The 14,870-nt window shown below is 38.0% G+C and overlaps 1 protein-coding gene across 3 annotated transcripts in view; it reads left to right on the top strand.

Annotated features, from left to right (window-relative positions):
* Positions 1-617: 617 nt before the first annotated feature.
* lpp (LIM domain containing preferred translocation partner in lipoma) overlaps positions 618-14,870 on the top strand; it is a 139,720-nt gene continuing 125,467 nt past the window's right edge. For all 3 annotated transcript variants that reach the window (XM_071517613.1, XM_071517612.1, XM_071517611.1), the window contains exons 1-2: positions 618-745; positions 4,983-5,047. The gene's annotated coding sequence lies outside the window, so the exon portion shown is untranslated. The remainder of the gene's footprint in view (positions 746-4,982; positions 5,048-14,870) is intronic.

Here is a 14,870-nt window from a genome sequence, read left to right as displayed (position 1 = left end):
CAAGCTACCTGAAAAGAAAAGAAAAAAAACAACAACAGTAAAACATCACTGTGAAATTAACTGTCATTGCATGAGTCAAACAAACAAGCCAACAAAAAGCACAGAAGGAAAGAAAAGGTACCTGCCACTATTAGAAACATCAGCCCAACTAATCTGCTTTAGGTTTTCATTTGCTACTTTAATGTGGGAGTTATTTGGGAGTGAAAGCGTTTTCCAGCACACTGGTAAATGTGTATCAAAAGCAGCTGGGGAATTCTTGATAAGTCTCAGTAAATAATAAGATAGCATTTGTATATCATTTGTCATTTGACAACGACATATCAAAAATGAATGAAAATCCTGAAGGGGTTAACTTTAAAAAGAAGAACCACACACAAAAAAATTGAATATTGCATTGTAATTTTATTATACTTGCTCACATGGTCAGTGTGTGCGTGTATGCGTGTTTTTTTTTTTTTAACATGCACTTTTTTCTAAGCACATACCCATCTCTCTGGAGTTGTCATCGACAGTCATGGTTTACTTATATTTTTCTTGACCATGTTTGCCTTACAATATAAACGCACCGAGGGAAGACTTGGTGATCCCGCTGGCCTACTGCCTTACATGGGCAAATATCTGAACTGACTGAGACGGCTGGAATTTCAGACCGTGACGTCACTGCCTACTACTCTCCCAGAATTTGGATCAAGAAGTTTCACTTTTTTTGTGGGATTTTGAATCTCTCTTATTCCTAGAAAGCGAGGTAAGGGAAACCATCGAACTCTTCTCTAACACTTAACAACATCTCTGCGCTTCTGTGCTGTGATTGAATTAGTTTAACTCCTGCACGGTTGATAACCTACTGTTGGAGTTGCTCGGCTTCAATTTGTTCAGCCTTGTTAGGGTATAATATGAATTTTACTGTAGCTCGGACGGAGTTCAGAATGAGGGCGTGGACTCGCACCGTAGCCTTGGCTGGTGCTAAATAAGGCTAACTAACTTATTGCTTGGTGGAACTTCATATCAACCAAATTCATGTATGCGTTGAAGGAGCAAAACATTGCGAACCGTCAAGTTTTGCGAATATGCTAGACCCTGTAGGCTTCCCTGCTGTTTCTGTTTTTAGCCAAGTGGTCTGCCGCTGAGCAATGCGGAAGACGGGCTGTCACCATTGGGGAAACATGAGAGCGACTATCTGCAGCGAAATGTGCAGCTGAATTGTTTAAGCAGTCTCATACGCGTCCTGTTTCGGAAATAGCTGGCATGTGCTGATACCAACGTTAATTTTTTGCTGTCACTAAAGAAAAAAGAGCACCATAAACTGTGAATGACGCGCCTGTTTATGGCAGCACAGTTAGGCTACATTGCTTTATCTAGTTGTTATAATGACGGCCTGGATAATGTAACCTACAGGATATTGTAGTTATGGTAAGTGACTGTGGCTACTGTATCCACGATACTTCATAACTGACAATATCCCAACCAGTACAGCACGTTACACGTTTGTCTAGACAGAACTAGCCTACTAAAGCAGTACTGTTACAGTGGACTAACTCACGTTAAAATGCAGGCCTACATTATCTTCTTAGCACTGGTTTGTCATTTAGCTACAGACCATAGAAGAGAAGGGAAAGCAGCAAACCACTGCCTGTGCATAGCCAACACCTTAATTGTGACACATAGTATCCCTGACAAATGCAAAGGACTTACCAGAGTTTCAGGTGACTTTTCCTTAAGAATTGTTTGTTTTTCATTTGCATTTACTTGCATCTTGTGTCTGAACAAACCCATGTAAATCCCTGGAGGAAATCTTGACTACATACTGTGTGACAAGAAGTGTCTGGTCGAAGATGGGTTCTGTTGCGATGGCTTCTTCTTTGAGTATATACAGAACAGGTGTAGGTGAAAAATAGACACTTTAAAGTTTGATCATCCACTTTGAATGTCGCTGAAATGGAAAACTCCATGTCCAAATCCACCATTTTACTGCATTATATGTGTCCCTAACCCTAAAAAGAGATATCCACTGATTAGACAAACCCAATAATAAATAGCATTGTATGATACAGCATTGTGGCCTTGTGTATTAGGATTTGAATGTTATGTCCAGGTGTCACTCTTACTTTGAAATCTGGTCTGTGCATGCTAGAGACAGCACGTGCATGCAGATAGAGCGGGGAATAGTGCTTGTGATTGGTGGACATAGACATGGAGCTTTACATTTCATAGACATTTAAAGTGGACTTTAACAACAAAATTGAACTTTTGAGTGTGTATTTTTCACACATATCTGTATACTCAAGGAGGAAGTCTTTGGCTAGCTGCTTCTTGCCCCAAGATATCCTCCAAGGGTTTACATAGGTCGCATTCAGACCCAAGAATGCAAGTAAATGCAAATGAATGACAGTAACATCTTGAGGCTGTTTGGGCTAACTAAATGCCTACCTGACATAAATGGCCTTACCATTGTCTACTGTTTCATTCTTCCTGAGTGAATTGCTGTGGAAAAGTAGTCTATATTTTCTCTGCACTTTTCCCCCCAAGAATACATTCTACACAACTGAAGCAGTGAAGTCTAGGCCCTGATTTCTTAAACTATAGGTCAGGACCCAAAGTGGTTTGTGGGTCTATTTAGTCTCAACATGCCAAGTGGGGAAATATGTTTTAATGAGCTTTGGTCCCAATAGAGGAGTCTGAATTTAGTATTTGGTTCCCCGGCTAAAAAAGTTAACGAACCCCTGGTCCAGACTATAGACATTGTTCTGCCAAAAAAGTAGCTAACAGGGTGAAAAATTCATCTCTCTTTTCTGTTGAAAAGATTGAATTCGAACTTTGATATGAATTTCAAATCAATAACATCAAGGTCCCCTGAGAGCTCTATCATCAAACCGAATACATCTGTGTCGTTCCCACACATTTTTGACTCAGGCAACATTAAACGGAACTGTCTTTAAAATCTCTGGCTAAAAAAGACACATTTGACAGCCTTGATGATGTTCAAGTTAAAAGCTGAGTCCCTCAACTGCCTTTGAGCCCGGCCCCCCTGGTAGGTTTAGTCAAGTTGTTCTACTGTATGTGTTCCGTGGCATATTTTAATGAGCATGCTCCTAGCTGGAAGGAACAGCAATAGTTTCCCAGACTCAAAAACACGCTGCTTTAGAGGAGAGCACTAGAGATGATGATGTCAGGACATTGTTATGGTATGGACATTTTTCACAGTGTCACCTCATTGAGTGTTACCATAAATTGCTCCTTGTTTTTTTTACATTGTCATACAGTACCAAAGTAAAAAATTACATGCTCAGCCCCCTCCCGTTATAGATTGAAAACAGTCAACACTCTGTCTATTTGGTGTTTGTTTTGTTTACTTCGATTCAACCACAAGTACACATAGTGCAGAGTTTTCCACAAGCACATGGAGTGGCCAGCCATAGAGATCAAGTAGCCAGCTAGGGGGCTCCAGGAGCATGATCGCCTGGGGAAAATGTTTTGATGAAGACGCTTTATTATTTATTTATTTTTTTCAAGCATTCTGACACCTTGATTCCATTCTAATACACATCTTAATTATTGAGTATTTTAATGTGTTGACCTCAAAAACTGTATGTCTTAAGCCTAGTTTCCACTTAAATTATGAATTGAACATTGGTATAAAAGAAGTGACTACAACAGATATCAGCAGATGAATACAACAGGCTGTAAACTACAGTAATTAGCTGAAACTCTCCATCTCAGAAGATGTCTGCATGCATGCCAACAATGCACCTTAACTGTGATTATTTTCAATATAGCAGATCCAGTATCGGGGTATTGGGAATCCTGCAATTAATGATTCTTGAAATTTGCCAGTACAGTGTGTCGAGTCGAATCGAACTGGCGAGTTTAACAGAGTTCAACAAATAAAACTGTGGTTTTACATTTCTTTACCAGATAAGTTTGTCTGACGCACGAGTACAAGGCTGTTAAGGAGAAAAACCTTAATTAAAACCAAAAATTACTGTTAAAGTAGCCGGCTGGAAAGGAGTCAGTAATCGGCTGTCTGGCTGGTAGCCGGCGCTTGTGGAAACCACGCATCAAAAATCTCGTACCAACTATGGCTGGCACCATACCGGAGGTCGATCAGAGATATGGCAGTGTCCACATAATGAGAGAAGTATGTGCACATCCTCAACAAACTCTGGGCAAAAATCAGAATATAATAGTATAATATAATATAATAGTAGGTTACTTGAAAATGGAATAATGTTCTCTATTGTGCGAAGACTATCCTGCCACTCAGTTACATATTCCTTTTAAAATACCTCAGCTGGCATGCACCAGGTTGGAAACAGGCTGTGCATCCCGGAACCCGGACTATTTTATTCCACTCACTGGAGAAGGTCTGATGTGAATTACACAACAAAGAAAAGGCAAGAGTGAAAGAGCGACGTATATCGCACTTACCTATTTGGTGAGAGCTTATCCAAGGGCACCACTTTGGATCATGAATGCCCAAGTGGAAGTTAGTTTAACAGAGTTCAACAAATAAAACTGTGGTTTTACATTTCTTTACCACTGAGTAATGGGATGTTGGAGTGACCTAACAAAACAGTTATGGCTTAGGTGGATCAATTTTTTCTTTTCACTGAAAGAGATCCCTTCACATTGAATTTAATCTGTTCGTTCTCTTCACTAGGTAATTGTTGAAGTAGTTTCTGTATTGGCAATTCAGCATTATTTTCTCTATACTACATATCTGTTTCACAATAAAATATTATTCTAACAATGTGGAACAGGTGGAAAAATAAACTAAAATTCAGAATGACATGGTACTCTCAGGTTCATTCACAATTTATGGGAGTCTGCCCAAGGTCCATACCTTACTCTGATGAATGACAGTCATAGAACATTTTTTTTACAAGTTGATATGTGACAGGACTGTGTTGGTGTGGGCCTGTCCATCCAGCACGTGTACTTAACTAACCCAGATGAGTGAAACTGAGTTCTCTTTTTGCTTACAGATTTCAAAGACAAAGTGACCGAAGACTTTCATCCAGAAGGCCCATACATCCAGAGAGGAGAAAAGGTATGATAGCTTTTGCTGTTCTTTGCTGCACTTGTTTTAACAATCAGCACTAAATCACATTTTTGAGCTATAAAAAAGGTTATATGGCTTCTATAAAGTGAATAGCATTAATCCTGTACTTAATTGCAATTTTTTAAAAATGTATTAACTATGGGCTAAAACTTTCAACCGTGTTGCACTTCTTGCCACACATCAATCAGTGATGTCAAGTGATATTTTGCTCTTGGCAGTGTCAAATGTTTTTGTGATCAGAAAATTGTTACCGCCCCCAAGTCGAGATGGGTGATCCTTTATCACAGACACATCTCCCTATTCGCTCTCGCTCCCCATCTTTCAAAATTGTGTTCTCAGAGACTGGCTGAAAACAGTGTGTTTACGCACGCTTGTATAAAGGAGGTTCTACTGTTTTAGGAAACTAGCACTAGCTAAGGAATGCTACAATACAAATCCAGTCCAGGCGGTGCTGCGTAATGTTCTCTCTTTAGCTGCTGTTAATATTGTCATAACCTCCTCTGACCTGCTGCACTCATGGGAAGTAGTCAAACTTTAATTATACCTTCTTAATCACTTGAAGATATTCTGTGTGACAGGACAGCCTCTCACAGAAAATGGGCTATCTTTACCTGTTAATCCCACCCTGGTGGTTTGATGAGCAAAGAAGTAAATGATGTGTCTGATATTTTTTTTGAACACATGGATGAATTCCTCCCATATTTTTCTTAGATATACATACCAAAATACATTGACTGTAAGATTTGCACTGCTTGCATTAATTGTGCACAGTATGCAATTGTTTTTACAATTGATAATGTTACCATACATCTAATATAAAAAAACTAGAAAGGTGGTGCAGTATACTGCCATATGAAATATGGCAAATCTACCTCTTGGTTTGTGGAATTTTTTTTTTTGTGTGGAATTAGTAAATACTGTAGTGTGATGATTAATGACATCATTTGAAAGGGTCATTCTTTCCTCTGTTATAATTCTGTCATTCTTCTCAGTGGGTACTGGGAGACATTGTCTTGTGTCAAACTGTTACAGTAATAGCATAGTAATAGTAATTGTTCCTTACACTTTTCTCTATTAATTTACTATTTGCAGTGTTAAGCTAACTTTCTGTTCTCTACATTTTGATTATCTACTCTTAAAAATGGAGCCTGCAGGGCAGACTGACACCGTTACCCATCTTAGGTCAGACCAAACCCAAATCATTGTGAAAAGTTCTCTGCAATCATCATTATTATTCCTAGTGAAAGGTATGCACCACAGAACTGGCTCTGTTGAGTGACTCTGGCTCACAAACTATGGCATTCCAAGCTAAAAGCAAACCCAATTGATATTGCCCTCAATACTCTCTTCATATTTTCTCCATATTTGGAAATGTTTACCTCCTCATGATGGTTGACAGAGGTTGGAAGAGGGGATGTGAGTCATTTTAGCAGCATAAGGCTTTCTGGGGGTGAGAGGATCCTTCCAAGTGACTGCCATTTAGTGAAGTTAGCAGTTTTCCGTGCTTCAGTAATCTAAAGAGAATCTGTGAGTATCATTCTGTGCTATTTTTTTTGTCTTAATGTATTAGTACTGTGGTAGCTCAGTATGCAGTCAGGCTAGCATATTATTATTGTGAAAATTACTGTTCACTAAGTCTGACCGAGACATAGCATTAATGCTAAGTGACTGTCTTCTAGACACTGTTATATACTGTTGACTTATTTTTGTGTCAAACAAGCTTTATTCAGAATACGTTCAATCCCAGTAGACTCCACCAAATTATGTTATTTTTATTCTAAGTTTGTGAGATGGCTAATTCAGTTTCTTCAGATGCCTTTGTTCTTTCATTGATTCTTGGTGGATGTCAACAGGATGACTTTGATTTGCTCTTAGCATTTAGCTCTTATGTGTTGTAACACTGCGCTGTTACTATGCTCTGGAAACACCTAGAGGGTGGGGTTTTTCACGTGGTTCGGCTGTGTAATATATGGAAATGATGGAGCAAGTGTGAGGTTTCAAAGCTCATCCCACTGATCCAGTAGAATTACAAACATACTGTACATCAGAGTGAAAGATATTAACTGACAATATTGCACCATATGGCAGATCTGTAGCCCACTCGGTATTATTTGTTGGTTCATGCTATTTATTCAGAATTGAACAGTCTTGGGCTCCAGCAGGACGATGTTTGTACGATGCCTCAGGCTCAACACCTTCAGGTTATCTATATATCATTACATATTATAGATATATAACATAATAACAAGTAATGCAACTCATTGGTCTATACCTTGCATCAGTCCAAAAACTATGTCTGTGTTCTCTGTTCTCAGTAGGCTATGCTTGAGGGAAACCTGCATCTCTATTTGTATGAATCTTTGAGAGATCTAAAGAATCTCATTGCTCACTGCTAATAGAGTTCTAGAATGGAATAAGTGTGCAATTTTAAAATGGGAAATCTGTACAAACCCTGAAATCAGTAGTATTTTGTTTTGTTGTATTTGGCATATCAGGTCATTGTACTATTTTGGTTTTCTAAATATTCAGTGTAATTGACACCTTAACGGCTCTGACCTTCCACCTGGGTCTTACTCTTAACTTTACTGGCAGGTGCCTGCTAGGATTTTTTTTTTTTTTTTTTTTTTGAGCACACTTCACAAGTAGAGGGAAGAGGTAAACGATTTTACTTAGCTTTAAGGGCTGATGCTGCTGACTTTAATGATGGTGTGGTGTGATAATCTAATTACCTTTATCTTAAAATTACACAGGGACTGTATCAGCTTTCAGCCTTAGAGATAGTCATCCTATTAGCTTGCCAGTCTCAATCTTCATTTTTTTTTCTTACAATTTTATTGGACACTGAAACATTGAAAGCTTGCATACTCCAGGTCCTCCATGGCATACAGTTGAATACTCCTGCCTTAGGTGCTTTTGGGCTTGATTTTTGGAGTGTCCATTGGCCCTAAAGGACTGTACTGGAGAGCCATGCACCCTGGCAAGCAAGACATAAGGACCTCTATAGTGAGGCAATTGACAAAGTTTTGGTCAGAATCGATTGGCATGATGGAACATTACAGGACAACAGGATCCAGGTTGAAAATGTCCAGAGTTATGCTTAAATGGCTGAATAATTTTTGATTAGTCATTAAGGATAATTATGCTGTAGCTGATGTTTGGCTCACCCTGATGGTGACTTTGCATATGTAAACATATATCAGATTCATAATTAGCATAAACACTGTACTATTAGTAGTGACACTTCATTTCATATATATTTCAGTAGCAGTTTCTTTACAATATCATCAGTAATCACAATATGAAGAATGTAGTTTAGTAGCTATACCAGTTTAATAAGCGGTGACAGACACTGATCATGGTATTACATCAGTCTCTGGCGGCATCTCCAAAACTCTTAAGATGACTTAATCTGGTCTCATTCTACTTTGCTGTCCTTAATTTCAAGATGTTGGCGTCCCCAGATTGGGAGAGATTTTATGTTTTAAACACAAGTCTCCAAATGAATCTCGTCAACAAATTAAGGCATGATTAACAAGAGCAATTACACTGAGGATCTCACTGAGCTAAGGAGACTCAAGCTAAAGCGAAGGAGATTATCTTTGTTATTAAGGAGAATCACTTTAAGGGTTTGATTACTTTCTGTTTTTCTGTTTAACTCATGATTGCTGTATAGCTAATGATGCCTTCTAAACAGCTTTTCACTGTTGAGAGTTAGAGTGAAGATTGGACACTGAGATTCTATGTAAACATGAACAGTGAAGGGACTTTTATTCTGTTGTCTCTCAAGAAAACACTGCCAAGAGGTGACACCACCATGGACAGAAATAACATATTCAAGAGTGCTTAGAACACATCTAATGTATGAAAATTTAATTTACTTTTTTATTCATGAGTTTGTTTATTTTATGGATTCTCATGAGCCAGTGCCATGGCAGTCAGCTAGTCTTCTTGGGGTTCACACAGATATTACATATATATATATATTATAAAATTGAAGAGCATAGTAATAGAAAAAGAAGGAAAGTAGCATAGATATGCAAAAAAACTAGGAATTCCAAGGAAAAACTGCAAATATGGGTTCCAGAAAAACCTAATTTTGAAAAGGCATGCCACAGGTCAGTCTGTCACCTTCAGAACAGTAAGTGCATCTTTTGATTGTTTTTGAAGATTTGATTTTTGACTGGTGGATATTAAAGGCAGGTTATTCCACATTTTATTGTTAGTGAGTTTATTGAACCATTGAATGAACATTTTGATAAATCAGCCTTTTGCTAATGGTTTCCATTCTCTTGCCTTTTAACCAATGATAAGTCAAAAGTAGAGCTGCAACGATTAATCGATTAATCGATTAGTTGTCAACTATTAAATTAATCGCCAACTATTTTGATAATCGATTAATCGGTTTGAGTAATTTTTTAAGAAAAATAAGTCAAAATTCTCTGATTCCAGCTTCTTAAATGTGAATATTTTCTGGTTTCTTTACTCCTCTATGACAGTAAACTGAATATCTTTGGGTTGTGGACAAAACAAGACATTTGAGGACGTCATCTTGGGCTTTGGGAAACACTGACCCACATTTTTCACCATTTTCTGACATTTTATAGACCAAACAACTAATCGATTAATCGAGAAAATAATCGACAGATTAATCGACAGTGAAAATAATCGTTAGTTACAGCCCTAGTCAAAAGGGTGAACTAACTTACAGAATCGTTATTTGCCTTAGGAATCACTAAATAGCTCACACTGCCTAATTGGCTGGGCCAAAACAATTTCCCAGAGTTCTGCTGGTGGCACTTTAACCAGTGCATTTTCAGATGGGCTAAATCTGCTCTAGATTTCAGTCATTACTGGAAAGATTGACCCAATAGTTTTTGTAATATTCTACACTAATAGCAATATTATGCTCCTCTATCCTAGTGTGACACTTGTAAATGTTGATATTTTTTGGATGTTTTGTCGATAGAGTGCCCCTGACTTTTTCTACAGTTGGTGATGTTGCAGCCTGACTTCAAAATGGATTAAATTTAGATTTTTTTGTCAACACTCTACAGAAAGTAGAAGTGAAAACATGCAAAACATTTTTTTTTTTGTAAATTGATTGAAATAATTAAATACAGAAATAAATAATTTAAATAAGTAACCTATTCAACCCCCTGAGTGAATACTTTGTAGAGGCACATTTGGGAGCGATGACAGGTTAGAGTCTTTTTGGATACGTTTGTATCAGCTTGACAGCTCTGGAATTTGGTATTTTCTCCCATTCTCACTTGCAGATTTGCTGATGCCCTGTCAAGTATGGGTATGGATGGGGAGAGTCTGTGAACAGCTATCTTCAAGTCATTCTGGGTTTTGGTTAGGCCACTCAAGGACTTTCATGTTGTTCCGAAGCCATTCCAGTGTTGATTTGGCCTTTTGAGAGTCATTGTTGTGTTTGCACATAAATCATCGGCCTGATTGAAGGTCTTTGGCACTCTGAAGCAGGTTCTCCTCAATTTGGCTATATTTGGTTGCATTTACTGTTCCCTCTGTCCTTACAAGTCTACCAATACAAGCCACTGAAAAGCCCCCCCGCCCACAGCATGATGCTGCCACAACCATGCTTCACGGTACAGATGGTGTTAGATTGGTGATGAACTGTGCCCAGGTTCCATCAGACAGCACTTGGCATTACAGCTTAAGAGTTCAATTTTCGTTTCATCAGATCAGATCAGATTTTTGGCTTTTAACCGAATGTCAATAGAAGTTGCTAGAATAAATGTGGACAGTGGCATTCTCTGATTCAAGAAACAATAAAATGGCTAGAAACATAAGTCTAATGACTTTTGCATTGTTATTCTCTGACATTTTCATCACTCCATACCTACTGCTTAACTGTTAGATGGTAATGGATCTCAACACACCTACATTCTACATTTTGATTGGAGCATTGGTGAAAGTTGTTGTTGTAGTTGTTATTGTAGGCATTTAGCAACCCTTTCTGTACCACTGAACAACATTCAATTGATGCATTATTGTAACAATAGCAATTCCAGAGATTTTCTATGACCCCCTATCATTAGGGATCAGATGCCACTAACTGATTAATCTCAGATTAGGCAGAAGCTTGAGGCTAATGGGACACTGCATGAAATGTGACTGGCACACTTGTCTAGCATACAATGACAGATGCCAGCCTCGAAAGCCTGTTAATTTATTGAAGCATGTTGTTGGCAAAACACAGAGCCATTATTGATGTGCCAAAACATATAAACTGCAAACCACACAAGTCAGATGAGAATGAAAGGATGGCTATGGAAATGATTACTGTTAGAACTTGAAACGATATGTTTGACTTTTGAAATGCAGAAAAGCAGTGCAACCGATCAAAGAACAGGTGTTTTATAGTGTGAGCAAAGGTCAACCCAATCACAAGTGTATTGATGCACTAAATATTATTGAAAACATTATGCATATTCTGAAATATCAAAGAAGCTTCTTAAATTGAATTGTAGTGTTTACAAAACAGAATGTGATAAATCCTTTTAGGGTGTTTTGGTACAGCTGTTGTAAAGGACAACATCAAATCATTAATTTGTTGAGCAGTCTTCCACAAATTATATTATTTTAATAATCTATGTTGTCTTGTTTTGGAGTCAAGGAAGTTAGATCACCATGCATATCTTGTCTAATTAGATTATCAAGAAAGCCTCATTTGCATGCAGCCTTTCAGGGTAAATCAAGGGTTGTTTCTACTTTGCCCATTTGTGTTTCGCGATCAGATGCTGTTTAAATCTAGACTGATTTAGGCCTTGCAAACCTCCTTGTGAGAAATCAAAATTTAAACAATGTTATTACCACTGCTTCCACACTGCATCTAAATCACTCTTTTCAGTGTATTATTGTTTTGTTCAATACTTGACTGAGAATTCATACACTGACAAAATGCCTACATTATTTTCTACATTCGGATGGGTTTAACTTTGGTGAAAGCCAAGGGAAGTCTTCAACCCCCATTGTCTGTTGACAACTGTTACATGGTGGTGGATCTGCAATGATATGGGCATCCATCTCATCAAGTTATAAAATTCAATGATTGCTGTGCATGTTTGTTTAACCGCCAAGGAATATGAGCCCATTTTGAAGGACCTGGAGCATCCCTCATGAAGTTCCTATATCCCAAGATGATAATGCCCCCGTACACACTGCTAAACAAATTCAAGAGTGGTTTCATGAATGCCAGGCTGAAGTCAATTGTCTTCCATTACCCCTCTAATCACCAGATCAAAACATCATTGAAGCTTTATGGGGAGTTCAGGAGTACAGAGGGTGAAGTATATGTCCACCTCCTCCATCCAAGGTGGACTGAAGCTGCTCTGAAGACAAAGCGTAGCCCTACTCCTTATTATGTACTTGATATTCATATATTGTTTGGTGTTTCCGTTATTTATCTACCTGGTGTAAGCACTGGATATACTGTGGGAAACTTGTATGGAGCAACAAAATACCATGACAATGCAAGTATCAGGGGGAATATTGAGTGATGTTGCTTTCAGTATTAAATCAATAATCTTAGTATGCAATATTGTGTGAAAAAGGGTAACATTAATGGAACCTTCTTCTGTATGTAAGCTTAATTGAATAATGTAATACAGGTACTGTACGTATTGACACACTTCACAATTTCTAAGTCAATGCAGATACACTGAATTTGAATGTACTGTATCTCAAATTGAGTTCAAAAACAACTGGTTTTTCTCCCTAATATTTTAAGTTCTAATATTTAAAAAAAAGTTATCTTTAGTCTTTAAAGGTCTCAGATCTATGAATTGATTTAAAAGCCTCTTAAAAGTGCAGAGGAAGTGTTCACATTACAAAGCACAATGGAGAGAAAAGTGAGATCGTAAATGACTATAGGGAGGAGCTATAATGGGATATTAAATATACCAGCAAAGTGTTATGGGTTCAAAAGAGAATGTAAATGACCCTTTAAAGCTGGTGTTATTTGCCTTCTGGAGTAATTCTGCAGCCATTGTGAATTTGCCTTTTAACTTAGCAGGGGTTTCGCTCTTGAACTTAATTATGAGGAGGAAAGGTAGACATAGGTATGCTTATGACGGAAAAAAGAATCTTGCTGAATATTAGCATCTTATTTAGTGCTGAATGTTGAGGTGATACACTGTAAGGTAAAATCTGCTCAAGGATATCAGTTTTGAAAAAGATGATAATGTAAGGTTTTTGGAGCTTTAGGCCCATGTTTGTCAATGTCAGAATCGTTATTTAGGCAATGTTCTGTTGATTATGCAGAACAATTCCATTTCCATTCTGAGGATTAGTTACCATTTTCAAGTACATTCCAGTACAGTTTTCTCATTGTCTCGTTGGAGCTGCATTAACCGAGTACCAAGTGTCAGCAGTTAGCAACTTTACCCTATCACTCTTTGACAGAGCTATGTTAACAGAGCTGCATTTATCAGTCTACTGGCACACTGAACGTGTGCATATCTCACGTGGCTCACTGGCAGGATTAATTGCCAACAAGTCCCCTGTGGTCCAGGAATGCAATTACCTACTGACCCAAATCATTCTCTTGGCTGGAAGTCACTATCCCTGTTCTGGCATTGTTACACCTGGGACTCTGTCTCTTCACATAACCCACAGTAGCCCCTCTTGGAGTATCCATTCATCAAGGCTGCCTATGATTGTATGTTTCTGCCTGATTCTCTGGTGAGTGCTTGCTGTTCTTTCACAAACTGAAGGCCGAGGAGATGATATTGGCGATGTATATGCAAGCTAGAGGAGCAATTAGATGTCATCATTACCCACAAGACCATCATATAGTATCTGTGTGTAATTTTAAGGAATTCCTTGGGGTAACTAAACTAACATATCCAGTTACCCTCTGATTTAAAATCTTGATCTGATTCGGGCTCAATTATATGAATGTGGTTAGCCTCTTATCAATAATAGATATGGTTCTAAATTGGGACAAATCTGTTGATGCCAATGCCATGGTGTTCTCTGAAACTTCATTTAATTTCATGCAAGACTATATTGTGAATTGTTCTGATCAACCAAAAAAGGATGGAGGTGTTGCTGCCTATGTGAATGTTAAATATTACGTCAGTGTGTTGGATCTGAGTGTATTCCTAAACCGTTGGAATTCATGGCTTTGAATCTTGAAGTAGTTAAGGGCCTCAATATAACTGTGGTTGGTTGTTATCGGCCCCCTTCAGCCATGAGTGATGCTTTGCAATCTTTGATGCTTCTTATTTCTCAGCTTAATGACAGTGAAGTTGTTTTGGCTGGTGACCTGAACTGGAATTGGCTTAAGCCATCATCTGATGATTTTAAATCTGTGATTCCTGAATTTAACCCAGTTGATTGATTTACTGTGCTCTATAAATAAACTTGACTTGACTTGACTTACCCACCTACCCTAACCTGAAATGCCCTCAGAAATCATTGAGCTCTTTTGCCCTCCGCCAACACAAACTGAGCTCCCAGTTGAAAGCAATAAACATTCTTGCTTGCATCATTACAGAGTGAGAAAATTAGATGTAAACAAGTAGAGCTGCAACTAACGATTATTTATATTGTCGATTAATCTGTTGATTATTTTCTCGATTAATTGATTAGTTGTTTGGTCTATAAAATGTCAGAAAATGGTGAAAAATGTGGATCAGGGTTTCCCAAAGCCCAAGATGACGTCCTCAAATGTCTTGTTTTGTCCACAACCCAAAGATATTCAGTTTACTGTCATAGAGGAGTAAAGAAACCAGAAAATATTCACATTTAAGAAGCTGGAATCAGAGAATTTTGACTTATTTTT

The sequence above is a fragment of the Centroberyx affinis genome, unplaced genomic scaffold (genome assembly GCF_046629955.1).
Source record: "Centroberyx affinis isolate AG114_WGS23_722 - 3 ecotype Tasmania unplaced genomic scaffold, CSIRO-AGI_Caff_v1 ptg000503l_1, whole genome shotgun sequence".
Classification (NCBI taxonomy): Eukaryota; Metazoa; Chordata; class Actinopteri; order Beryciformes; family Berycidae; genus Centroberyx; species Centroberyx affinis.
Note: the sequence above shows the minus strand (reverse complement) of the source record. Positions and strands in the feature narration are given on the sequence as shown.